The sequence below is a fragment of the Balaenoptera physalus genome, assembly GCF_965194825.1.
Source record: "Balaenoptera physalus genome assembly, chromosome: 13".
NCBI classification, from domain to species: Eukaryota; Metazoa; Chordata; class Mammalia; order Artiodactyla; family Balaenopteridae; genus Balaenoptera; species Balaenoptera physalus.
The window spans coordinates 100,241,821-100,256,400 of NC_138892.1; positions in this window are offsets into that span (position 1 = coordinate 100,241,821).

Sequence of the window (14,580 nt, forward strand, 5' to 3'; positions counted from 1 at the left end):
TAAAATCATGTATATCATATTATGTATTATGTATGCATATAATACACAAAATATGTATATAATAATTATATACATACATCTTATAAATGTACAGGACGTTTATACAAATCAATAGAAAAGAGACAAATATTAATGAGAAAATTGACACTGATATAACAGGTTTATATCTTTCTTTTTTGGAAGGAATTATTTTGTAATGGCTTAAAATTTATTTCTGACAGAAGAACAATGAGAGAGGGAAAGGGAGGATTTTACTTTTTATTTTGCATCTTACAATGCTCTTGTACATATGTTCCCTCCCTCCCTGTCTTCTTTCTCTTCCTTTCTTTCTCTCTTCCTTCTTTTATTCTTATGTCTCTCTATCTGGTAAATCTCGATACTCTAAACAGGAAAAAGCAAGCATTGAAGAGTATATTTAAAAGGTAATAAAAATATAAATAATCTGGTTAGTGTCCCAGGTTCTAACATAGGACCTGACTAAACATATATTGAAAGAATAAATAAAGAATGAATTAAGGTATCTCTTTGCTTCAGGGAGGGTGAGAGCCTGCCAGTATATGGGCAGAGCCCTGCTCTGATGTTATATTGGTCCTTTGTTACACTGTGGATAGTTGCTTAATCAATTATCAGTGCTAAATGAAGAGTATGTAATGAATAGGCAGGTGCAACAAAAGAAGATATTTAAAACTGCTGTTTATAATGTGGTCTTCTTTGATGAAAATATTTGAATAACTGCAACTTCATACCAAATTCTTTGATTTAAACCCAGCCAGATCTTTAGAACTCTAGCTAAAACATTTTTTTCCTCATGAATAAACTGAAATCTGGAATTATTTACAGTTTTCTCCTCCACAGCCTATGTTAGTCTTGATTCTACTCAAATACTGACAGATGATCTTCAAATATAATTACAAATGTTTCCCAATATTAAACATAAATAATAGTTAAATTGTTTTATATATATTTTTGTGGGTTATTACAATGGAAACTAGGGAGAGAAATAGAGACAGTTGAAGAGAAGTACACAGTGATAAAAATTCTAAGACATATACCTTCAGAGTCATATAATTGAAGAATTGAGAAACCACCGTCATAGTGATATACTCAGGTTCAGAAAAGAAACCCACAGTCAGGATCCAAATAGAAAAAAGTACAAACATTAAAAGGGGTATTTGTGGGACTTCCCTGGTGGCACAGTGGTTAAGAATCCGCCTGCCAATGCAGGGGACACGGGTTCGATCCCAGTTCCGGGAAGATCCCACATGCCACAGAGCATCTAAGCCGGGGCACCACAACTACTGAGCCTGCGCTCTAGCGCCTGCAAACCACAACTACTGAGCCCATGCACCACAACTACTGAGCCCACGTGCTGCAACTACTGAAGCCCGCACACCTAGAGCCTGTGCACACAACAAGAGAAGCCACCACAAGAAGCCCCCGCACTGCAACGAAGAGTAGCCCCTGCTCACCACAACTAGAGAAAGCCCGTGCTCAGCAACGAAGACCCAATGCGGCCATAAATAAATAAAATTAAATCTTTAAAAAAAATAAAAGGGGAATTTGTTGCCAATGGCTAAACAATTTTATGTCTTGAGTTCCATCTTGCCCTCACTTAATCCTTAATTAAATTATTTTAAATTTCATTTATTATTCATTTAGGTTCTGAATTTTCATTTGACTCCTGAATTATTTCTATGCTGTGGAAATTCTTTATACTTTTCTCTCTTTACTTGAACACACGAATCATTTTTATTTTAAATTTCCTATCTGATATCATCAGTATCTGAAGCATCTACAAGTCAGTTTTTATTAGTTGGCTTATCAATTAGTATTTTGTCATTTAGTCTGTTTTTTAGGATGCTTCATAATTTTAAAGACAGTAAAGATTATGAATGATATGTTTCTACAAAGAGAGGCATTTGAGGTTTTTTTCTGGCAGGCATGTAGAATATAAGCAGTATATTGAAGTCCCTCGAGTTTGTCTTCTCAGTTGTTTTACAAATTCTCTCCAGCTTTTATAATGATTTTTTTGTAGGAGGTTTCATGGGATACAAGCTACAGTTTTACGGTCAGAATGGAGAGATCTCCCTATTGCTCACTGTATAACACCTACTGAGCATATATATATTTAAGAGCTATTGGTCAAACAATGCATCCACACCAGGTTTTCTGGGACATTTACTAGGGGACAATATCACAGATGCAGTAGCCATTGCAGTTGCTGAGCTTTCCTCTCCTCTTTCACAATATGGGGTCATGCACGGTAATCTGGCAGGTCTGGATGTCAGATTCCAGGAAGGAGATTCTGATGCTACAGGCGGGTTTTTAAGTGTGTGACTGGGGGACCAGCAGCTTCCCTGCAGGTGTGATTGAGGGCTGCGTTCTAGGCGTTTTGGTCACAGCAGTATAATGAGAAAGTCTTGCCTCTCCCCCATTCTGCTGCCTCAGCATTTTCACCACAGAAACCATCAGCCCCAGTCCTTATGTCTATAACTGCAGGATGTGTCAGAACCTATCATCTGAACTGTCACTTAAGCACACGATCCAAATGTTTGCCTTAAGCACTCCACTGCAGCCAGCTGCTTTGGAGACTTACAGGAGCTAGCCTGAAGCACCATTATTCATTAATTCCTTCAAGTCTTGACTCTAAACCGTGGCTGACGTCTATCCCACTGCAACTGAGCAAACACTTGGACCTGTAAGGTCTGCAAGGCTGGGTCACTGGAACAGACAGCCACTGGAGGGGAAGACTCATTTCCACTCGGAGTGCAGAGAGCTGGGAAGTACATCACTCCAACTTTTACAACAAAGCAGAGGTGGAGAATCTGCAAATTCATAACTTGCTTAAACCCAGCAGAGCTCTGAGGTCACAGGGCAGTCAACTAAGCTGACATCCAAGAAAAGACAGGTACCTCCAAGGAGAGACAGGGCATGAAATTTTGCTCATCTGGGGAAAATACTCAATTCATATAAGCTGTTATAAAGAATTCAGCCAAAACTTTTAACAAGTTGCTAAAGGCAGACTGTGGTTTTGCTTGAGAGCATAGACACCCTGAGAACTGCAGACACAAAGGTAAATCACAGCTACTTGAAAGCGCTTTACAGACCACACCAGATGCTGTAAGTTTGAGAGCAGGTCATGACATTTTAGCAAGTTTCCCATATGTTTCAGGCCTGGGGAGGTGAAGAGCAGTCATTGTTTAAAAGACACAAAGCCTGAAATTTCTCCGCTGTGGAATAAGAGCCTTAAGCCACTGGAGGCAGAGCAGCAAACTCTCCCTCTCAGGCTCAAGAGCAGCTCATTACAGGAAATGAAAAAGAAACATCTCTATACTCCTGGAGGACAGAGAGGGAAACAGCCTGACGGTATTTACACTGGCTTCTAGAAGTCCTCTGCTAAATGAAGCTCTAGATGTTCACAGTGGTAACTTGCTTGACAGGCCCCCTGTTTCGATTCTCTTGTTCCTTCAGTGTTTCTCTCACCTTCAAAATAAACTACCTGCGTTAGATTCCTCAAGATCTGCTTCTCAGCATCTCATGTCCTCTTTTTCTTCTTCCTCTTTCTTTAGCTTCTTTCCACCCTTGAAGGGACAGCAGTCTGTCTTTTCTTTGTTGCATATTCCTTTCCTGTTCTCAGTCCCTGGGCTGCATGATTACCTAAAATTTCACAGAGGAGTGTAAGCAGGGAATCGAGGAAAACTCCCAGCCAAGCCCTGGAGCACGTAACAATTTAAAAGATAAAAAAAGAATTGTTGTGACCTAAGTAGGATTGTCAGGTGAAAGACACGATATCCAGTTAAATTGTAAATTCAGATTAAAAATAGTATATTTTTCATGTAAGTATGCCTCATGCAATGTTTCTATTTGTTTTATTTGCAATATTTTTTTGTTGACCTGAAATTCAAATTTAACTGGGAATTCTAGGTTTTAGTTTGCTAAATCTGGTCACCCTATACGTAATTTCATTGGAATGGGTTGGCTAGAAAAATGAAGATGAGTTTGTATAGGCAGAAAAATTTCTTTTAATGAGAAGGAAGGAGTTTCCTGACCACCCATCCCTCCACACACATATCCATCGTTGTATCCATTACCTAATCCCATGTTTTTTCATAGCATTTATCAGGTATTTAGGTGTCCAGTTAATATCTTCCAAATGACTAAAAGGCATCAAGAAATTTATTGTGTTTTTTTTAATAAAATGGCTGCCTGCTACTCTAGTCTCTGGCCTTCACAAGTCACAGAAAGGGATGGAGCAAGAGCACAGCTACTGAGGTTTCTGCAAAGTCACTTGCTATTAGAAGAAACTTCACAGCACAAACTTCTCAATCCAGGTTGCTGCAACAGGTCTAATGAAATAGTACAAAACTATATAAAAGGCATATGCACTTATATACCAAGTGTTTGGTCCAGTAGTGAACATCTCTACTTTTCTTTATTTCTCAAGACAGCTGGAGATCTGGTGGGGAGCAAGCACCACACAAGCTCAGTGCAATAGTCGCTGGAGGTGAGATCCGTCAAGGGAACGTTGCCAGGCAGCAAACTCAACCCCAGACCATCTTCAGATCATTACACACTAGACACTGGTTGAGCTGTTGCCTGGCAACATTCTCTTGACCAATCTCACTCTAGCGACTGCTGTACCATGTTCTTGGTTACTGTACTTCAAGGCAGCTGGATTCCAAATCTCACAAAATATAACTATTAATAATATAGCTGTTTTACCTTTTCGACTTTGTGTCTGAAACTTTCAAATCCTCCTTCTGAAGTAACCCTAAACTGTCCACAGGTAAAACTTAGAATTCAGAAGTTTAAAAGAACAGAAAAAAAAACTTATTTAAAAAATAAATAAACAAAGTTGGGCAAGAGGGGGCTGGGCAGAGCCACCTTGTGGTGCTGGAGAGCATACGCAGTTTACTGGCCAACACCCCATATGTTGTCAGATTGTCACCGATTTGAGATTTTAGGGAGCCCGTCTGAAGACACCAAAATCGGAGGGTATGCGCCTCTACCGGCAGTGCTCTGAGCAGTTAGCTGGAGAGAGGTAAGGAGCCAATCAGATATCGAATTTTCAGAGTCGTCACTGTGCTCCAACCAATCAGGCGCTGCTGAGACGCTGCGCCTGCGGCTAGGGTACGGGTTGGTAATTGCCTAGGAGCCGTTACTACCCAGGTCCATAAAAACGGAAGAGAAAAGGATAAACGATATGCACCGCCCGTGGGGATATCTGGCCGAAGTAGTCGTGGGACTGAGAGGAGGGTGCTAGATTGCTGCATTATTTCCAGTTCAGTCTTGCTGCCGCCCCATCCCTCGAGAAAACTGGTATCTTGCTTTCTTGCAGTGTGCATCAAATATAATTAGCAGTTCATCCTCAGGATTATTCCTGCAACTGTGACCGTGAAAGAGCTTTCTCCATGAGGGTCGGAGATGGAGGGTGAAAGGATTGGGACTAGAGAGGCTGTGAAGCAGAGGACCAAAAGACCAGGTAAGGGGGAAGACAGAGGTTGTCGTCAGATACAGGAACTGAGCATCCTTTCTTGATTCCACCTTGCATCCGCAGCATTTTGGTTTATATCGTACATAATCTGGCCCTTACGTAAAAGCAATCTTAGTTATAAAACAAAGACTTCAGAGAAATGGTGGATCCACCCCTCTCCACCAGATTTCCCCCCATTTCTTGTTTTTTTTTTTTAGTACATTTGCTTTACAATGTTGTGTTGGTTTCTGCTGTACAGTAAAGTGAATCTGTTATATGTATACATAGATCCACTCTTTTTTAGATTCCTTCCCATTTAGGTCGATTGGGTAACATAATTCTCAGAAGTGGCACCAAAAAGTGGAGCCAAAGCACTTTTAAGACTGCTGCTGCTGAAAATTAGATCTCTGTGCCCTTCCTCATTTTGCTAACATGTTATTTACTGGGTTGTGAACAGTAGCACATAGAGAAGATAGAGGAAAAAAAAACCACTACTTGGGTCTTTTGTTTATTTGCCTTTTGTTTGTTTTTCTCTAGAAGATAAACAATGACATGTTTTTCACAGGTGTAGTAACAAAGAGAATGCTAATCATATCAAGTATGATATGTGCAGGCATCGCCTTTCTTCTTTGGGCAGCGTTAGGATTTCCTCAAAAATGTAAGTGAAAAATTTCTGCTAAAAATATGTTGACTGTATCAATATTATTATCGATTCAGTCATACGAGTGACGAACTTTTCCTTCCCCTTCACTGAACAATTGGATTCAGAAAGTATTCTCCCAACCAAAGCATCTAGCTCTTCTTCAAAATTAGTCACCCTGCTTTGCCTTCTAGAATGATCATTCTTTTAATAAATATCTATTGAACTTCAGGCATATGATGATCCCCAAATGAAAAAAGTGGATTTTCTGGCCTGGAAGGGATTCATCGTTAACTGAAGAAACAAGCATGTAAACAAATAGTAACACGATAAAATAACTGCTAAATAGAAGTACTTTCAATTTGAAGCAGAAGAGAAGGAGATTATAAGTCTGCCTCTAGTAGTTAGTGAGGCTTTACGAAGGGAGAAGTATTTGTGCTGAATCATAAAGTCAAGTAGGCATGTATCAGAGAGCACCTTAGAGGAGAAGAAGAACATGAGTGTCAGAGAATCATACCAGGTGTAATTAGGATAGAGTTAGAAAGAAGTGGGGTGGGGTCTATAGCAATTGTATTACATTTCCCTACTGCATTAACTCTCTCACCTCCATAGATGATTATTTTATGCTTTCCCCTTTCTCTCCAAACCTTTAATGAGTCCACATCTTCACTGTCAAGTCTATATCCTTGCTTCCAATTTTACTTTAGAAATTGTAACGATTAGTAGAAAACTTCCAAATAACTCTCCTCCCCACACCTATCTTATTACCTCTATCTCTACCCATATACTCTATCCAGATTCTTGGTACTATATAGGTGGAGTATTCATGTTCTACACTAGATCCTATAGCCTCTTACCTGATCAATATTACTCTAGTAATTTTCCTGTCTCTCTTCTACATCATCAGTCTTTTCATGTTCAACTGAAACATCCACATGAGCAATATAATATAGTGACATCTCTCCTACCCTAAAAAAATAACCTCACTAGACTTTACTCTTCCTTTAGCTACCAATTTATTCATTGTCTCCTCTGTAAAGCAACCTCCTTGAACAATTTTCTTTGCTAGTTTTTTCTAATGTCTGTCATTTTCTGTTAAATCTACTCTGTTCAGGTTCCCACTTCCTATTTTTCTACCAACTTTATCTTTCAAGTTCATTAGTAACTTCCATTTCCATTCTTAGTCTTCATCTAACTTGATCTGTGCAGCATTTGGCACTCTCTCTTCTTGGAAATGATTTGTTCATTTGGCTTCCCAAACACCATTCTCTCATGCTTTGCTTCCTACCTAATTTGTCGCTTCTTGCAGGTTTCTTTTGTTTGTTCCTTCTTTTCTCCCTGACCTCTTACCTTTGCCCCATAGTTCAATCCCTTAGCAGGTCCCCTCTTCATCTACATTTGTACCCTTGGTGACCTGAACCAGACTTACAACTTTTACATCAATACTGATGGTTTCCAAATACATCTCCAGTCTGGGTCTTCTCTCTGAATTCCAAATTTTTAAATCCAACTGCTGACTCTCTAATAAACATCTCAAACCTAACATTGTCCAAGTTGAAATTTTTAATCTGTCTATCTCCTATAACCTTTTCTATCTGTGGTCTTCCTCATCTCAGGAAATAGCAACTTTATCTTTTCAGCTTTCAAGCCAAAAACCTTACAGTCATCTTTTGACTCTTTTCCCACTCTCAAAGCCCAAATATAATTAGCAAATTCTGTCTGGTCTTTCAAAATATTTCCAGAATCTGAGTACTTTTCATCATTTGTACACCCCGGTTCCCAGCCAACATCTTCTCTCTTCTAAATGTTCTTCCCTTTTCCACCCTTGACCTCCTAGAGTGACACTGTCCGGTAAAAACATAATGTGAGTCACAAATGTCATTTAAATTTTAAAAGCCACACTGAAAGTAAAAAGAGAAAAATGACAAGAGTTTTCACTGTATTTTTATTTAACCCAATATAGTCAATATATTATCATTTCACCATGTAACAATGTAAACATTATTGGGATTTTTACATTAATTTTTTGTAGTAAGTTTTTGATATTCAACGTGTGTTTTATACTTAACAAGACATCTGGATTTGGACTAGCAATATTTCAAGTGCTCAATAGCCACATGTAGCTAGTGGCTACCATACTGGGCAGGACAGTTCTAGAATATATTTTTAACAATTTTTTAAGACAAATCAGACCTGTACAAAATGCTGCAATGGTATTTTATTCAGTCGGAGTAATGCCAAAATCCTGCCAATGGCCCATAAGGCTCTGTTGGATCCAGTCACTGAATTACCTTTGTGATCTCATCTCTTACTATTTGCCCCTTTACTCATTCTTCTCCAGTCCTGCAAGCATCCTCACTATTTTGTGAACAAGGCAGGCACATTCACCTTTGTCCTTTGTCCTAGCTCTTCTTTTTGTTTGGGAAGATCTTCCCCTATATGTGTATATGCCTTACTAGCTACGTCCTTCAAATCCTTAGTAAATATCAGCTTCTCATTGAACACTATCCTGACTACCTCATTAAAATTGCAGCCCTTTCCACCAACAGTCCCAATCCCCTTCACTCTGATATATTTTATGACAAACTAGTATAGCCTACTAGACCTGTAAGTCCCATTAAGGAGAAGGATTTTGTATGTTATATACACTGTTGTATTTCTAGACCTACAAAAGTGTCTGGCACATGATGGAAGCTCAAATGGTAATTGTTGAATGAATGAATGAACAAATTAGTGAGTGAATGAGAAAACCTGGCTTTCTGGTGACTCAAGTTCTGAACCAAATACTTGATTTTTGAACAAGCTGTTTATTTGAACTTGACATTTTAAAATCATTTTGAAATTAATATTGGTGACCTGATTTTTCCACTTGGCTTTTATACCAGGGCTCATATGTACAGTCCCACACTGCTGGTTTATTGTCCAATTTGAGGGTTTTCTGTTCATAGTCTTGAATGTGAACTAGTCATTTCTTTCAGCTGTGGGTAAGAGGTGTCCTTTTGTTAAACCTTGTTTCTCTGAAGGTTATCACAGCTTAACAAGTAATTTCATCTACCTAGTGGAGGTAAGTTGGAGAGTAAAAAGTGAATGGTAAAAAGCTAGTAAGATTTCAACATTTTTTCCCCTCTATTGTTTTGAGTTTAAGGATAAATGAATAATTTTAACAAGAGATGCTATTCTTGAAAGACCATCTAGTCTCAGCTAAGTCAGCGATAGGGAGCCAGCTCTCTGAGGTTAGCAATAAGGAGAAATACTTCATTTATGGTGAGACGTGCCCCAGTCACCATGGTAAATTACAGGGAAGAAAATGGATAAATAGAGAAAATACCAGAAGTATGAAAAAATGAAAGGAAAAATGGCTAGAGAAGATTGAGTTTCTGGAAGTTTGTTTATTATTACTATCTTAAATTATGCATAGATCTGCATTCTTCAATGGTGGTTTGGTTCACGCTCTGTTCTTGATCTTTAATTTTTCTGAATTGATGTTTAAATTATTTGAATTGAATGTGGAAGTAACATACATTTTCTCAGTCTGAAATATATGAGAATCTTTTACACTGAAGGTGAAACTCTTCCATTTTCTTACACTTTCTTCATTTTTTTCCCTCTATTATTGTGTTAATTTTAGCTAGAAATCCAAAGCTCTTTGACAACAAGACCTGCTCTGAGGATGCAACTATATGTCCACAAGGCTGGAACCGAATCAATAATAATTGCTTCTTTCAATCTGAATGTGGAAAAACGTGGATAGATGGCCAGGCAAAGTGCATGGCCCATTATGGATCTCTGGCCATATTCAACTCCAAGAATGAAGCGGTTAGATGTTTCCTTTGCAATATACATTTCATTTAATTTATTGAGTCACTACTATATGACAGGTATACTTCAAGGGTGTGTTAGATCAGTCAACAAAACAGTCAAAGATCTTTGCCTTTATGGAGGTTACATCCCCAGGGAAGAAACAAGGAATAAAAAATAATCATAATAAATATATAAACTATGTAACATATCACAAGTTAGTAAATTTTATGCAAAAAAATTATAAGTTAAGGGGTGTTATGAGTGTTTTGAATAGGGAGACCTCAAGTAAGATAGTCATCTCAGTGATATGATAACACTTGAGCAAAAATGTAATGTAGATAAGGGAGTTAGTCGGTCAAGGGAATATCTGAGGGATAAACTTCCCAGAAAAGGAAACAGGTAGAGCACGGATCTTAAGGTAGGTATTTGCCTGGAATATTCAAGGAACAGAAAAAAAGCAGCCATCAATGTACCTAAAATGAGGAAGTGAGTGAGGGATGTGGATCACCTGGGTCTTATAGGCTTTTGTAAAGACTTTGGTTTTTCCTCCAGGTAAAACTAAGGCAATATTGCAGAAAATGAAAAAAAAAAAAAGTGTGACATGATCTGATTTAAGTTTTAAAAGAATCATTTTCTTTTAAATGTGATGTGCCGGTGAACGACAAATATAAAAGCAGAGTGTATGTTATTAGGCTGTTGCAATAACTCGAGCAAAAGAGTAATGGGCTCAAAGAAGGACCATAGCATTAGAGGTAGTGAGGATGAGAAAACTAGGAGAGATCCATTATAGAACTCTGCATTTTGTAAAAGGAATCTTTGATGCCCTATCTGGGACCCTCTTTTTATTGCATTGGACTGAAAAAGCACAATGCAAGCAAACTCTGGATATGGACAAATGGAGAAGCATTCAGCAATTGGTAAGCCTTAATAATATGCATTTGTTATTAAAAGTGTTAAGGATGGTAAGGATTCTGAGTCTATAATTAGCTACCTCAATAATTTCCTCCACACTGTCTCCCAAAAGAGCCCTCAACAATTAGATGCCAAAGAGAAACTTCAAATAAATATATGGTCTTTAGTGAGGATCAAATACCAATATTTACTTCTATATGTTGAGATGGACTATACCACATGTTAGCCACAGGGTTTCTTTTATTCTAGACTAAACGAAAGTCCAACTAGTTTGAGCCTTGCCTTGTTCTACTCAGGGCTTTGCCTTTGATTTGTTTGCTATTGCTTTGAATTCTCATTGGCACGGGAGTCTTAGAATGTATACTCAAGCCTACACTTACCACACCCACTGGTGGCCTGAAATGGAAGAAAATGAGAGAGAAAGACAAAATGTTTGCTTCAGTTGACCTTTATTTAAAAGTCTAGTACTTCTCTATGTTTCTAAGCTTGAAGAACTGATTGTACCTGTAGACTCCATTTCTGTTCTTGAAACATTAAAGTTCTTCCCCAAATTCAGGGAGGAGAAAGGAATTGGAAGGATACTGAGTTCCCCATAGAGGGGGGCCACTAGCTACAATTTATTGAGCACCTACTATAGATAGGTACTGTCCTAGTTCTGTGGCATTCTAGATATGATATGGGGTATATGACATGATAAAGAGAGTAACAGGAGTTTCTGAATTTAGAGAAACTTCTGTCATCATTGTGTTTATATCCAATTTGGGGTGGAAATACACACACAATGATTTGAGCACAATGATATAGCCAAAGATTGTGTTTTCAACTTTGAAAAATGTATGAAAAAGTATAAAATAAACTTTCTGACTACCAAGCTTAACACTTATGGAATTTTCTTGTAAGAAAATATTGGCAGCTTTATATGATATTATATATTACATATAGTCCTGCTTCGAAAAAAAAAAATGAGGAAGAAGTAAAAGTAAGTTGGTTAAAGTTGGTGTCATAATTTGCTAAGGCTACTGTAACAAATACCGCAGACTAGGTGGCTTAAACAATAGTTCTGGAGACTAGAAGTCCCAGATCAAGGTTTGGCAGGGTTGATTTCTTCTGAGGCCTCTCGCCGTGGCTTGTCGAAGGTCACTGTCTCCTTCTGTGTCTTCACATGGTCTTCCCTCTGTGCACACACCTATCTGTGCCCAAATTTCTTCTTCTTATGAGGAGACCAGTCATACTGGATTAGGGCCCACTGTAAAGACCTCATTTTAACTTAACCAACTCTTGAAACATTTCATCTCCTGATACGGTTACATTCTGAGCTACTAGGGGTTAGGTCTTCGACATATGAATTTGGGGGGTGGGGGCCATAATTCAGCCCATAGCAATTATTGAGTTCTCAGTTGGCACCAGGGAATGCATAGGCACAGAAATACCCATGTATTTTAGAAACTGGTAGGATAAAAATTTGAAGGTACCCTAGAAGTTAGGAAGTGTACACCAGTGCTGTAAAGTCCTCCACAAAAAAATGCTGAAAGCATTTTAATTACCAGAAATTATATACCAGCAATTCATCATGACTCACCGTTCTATTTTTCTTTTCCTTATTTTGAATTTTCAACTTCCTCTCTTTATATATGACCTAAAATAGGAATTTAGGAATTCCTTTCTAGATATTTTATTTATGATTATTTACATGTATCATAATCTATCAAGTAAAGAATACCTACTTCACTATGACAATGGTTGCAAAGAGTGGATGAATGAACATCTGTTTCAGCCTTAAGATAGTCCAATTTTTTTAACATGTGAAGGGTGGTCAATGAAGTGTCAGTTACACTCTCCTGCTATGTAATCTTTAAACAGCTAAAGAAATTTATTTGTTAATTTCTATTTTAAAGTACAAAGGGAAGAATCCCATCCTTTACAAAACAACTTAACAATGTTTACTACCCTCGTATCCCTTTCTTCCCGCCATCACAGGTAAAGTTTGGAGGTAAATTTTGATAAGAGGAGAGAAGCAGCTTATTTCACTTCCTCTCCTCCTTCTTACATTTTGAAACATATTCACCAGAATTTACACTACATATTTTAGGCTGTGCTTCGTTATTTTTCATGAAGTTCCGTAAATAAAGAACGAATCTCTTGGTTTTGTTCCAGGTTCAATATTGAAGGAAGTGGAGAGTGTGCCTACATGTTTAAGAAGGGTATAAGTAGTGCCAACTGTGATGATGCAAGAAAATATATATGCAGCCATAAAGGGTTTTGTCCTTAGATAAAGAGTTCTTCCCATACAGGAAATAAAGTAATTAAAGACAAACTTATCTTTTATGCATTATAAATTCATATTGATACATCTTCCTTTTCATCAGACATATGTTTTAAGTTCATTGATGAAACTTTAAATGTCTTTTATCTCATTTAAATACTTATCTGAGAAGACAAGAAACTAAACTGAGCTTTTACACAGTGTTGCTGGACCACGTAAGTTGGTGCAGTAAGCCTATGGCTGTAGTGGTGGTCTTGGTCGTAACTGATGAATCAGCATGCCTCGGTGCACCAGATTGGAGGGTAAAGGGAAGGGAAGGAAAAATACCTCTACTTATCTGAGACAAAAGAGATGAAGCATGAGGTCAGCACTGAGTGTTCCACTCAGCCTCAAGAGGTGTGTCACTCATTTAGAACTTGGAAAGAAGGCCCATGGGATTCGTATCCAGAGACTAATTAGGATTTCTTACCTTGCATCACCATCGAAGATCAAGTCCCCTGGAAATAAATGCATACTGAGCCAGGTACAGTTTTCCATGATTTCCTAGATCTTTATTCAAGTTACTGAACTGAAGAGTGAGTTACATTCAATGGATTTGTTGTTGCCATTGTTCGTGAAACCAGTAAAGGAGTCAGGCTTTTTTTTTTTTTTTAATATATATGTTTACCTACTTTTCTTTTTTTTTATTAATTAATTTATTTATTTATTTATTTATTTATTTATGGCTGTGTTGAGTCTTCGTTTCTGTGCGAGGGCTTTCTCTAGTTGTGGCAAGCGGGGGCCACTCTTCATCTCGGTGCGCGGGCCTCTCACTGTCGCGGCCTCTCATTGCGGAGCACAGGCTCCAGAGGCGCAGGCTCAGTAGTTGTGGCTCACGGGCCCAGTTGCTCCGCGGCATGTGGGATCTTCCCAGACCAGGGCTCGAACCCGTGTCCCCTGCATCGGCAGGCGGATTCTCAACCACTGCGCCACCAGGGAAGCCCAGGAGTCAGGCTTTGCCATATGAGTCACGATGAGCAGAGCAAGCGTATGTACAGATGGAGTAGAATGCGAGGAAAGAAGCCCTGCTGACTTGAAGAAAGCGTGGAGATTTCTCTGGTCTCTCACACAGCTGTGGGATTTAGACTCCAGATAATATTTAAACAGGTATCTGAGGGACAGAGAGTGAGGGTCAACATCTAATTTTCATTAAGAATCTGTGCACCTTTAAATAGCTGATATTTTATTTTAGCCTGCCTTTCTTTCCTTCATATTTACATTTACAAACACGATGAGATCCTCTTTTGAGTATTGTTTATATCATGAATTATGCTGAGTGTTTTCAACCCCTCAGTGGTGAACATTTCATAGCAATTTTTCTTAAATAAATAGACAAGTGAAAGCTTAGATTATTTAGCTGAGATTAAACTAAATGACGGAACTACATTTTCAGCTCAGTTCTGTCTCATGCCCATTGTAAAGATTCAAACAGTATGGAAAATAATATATTTT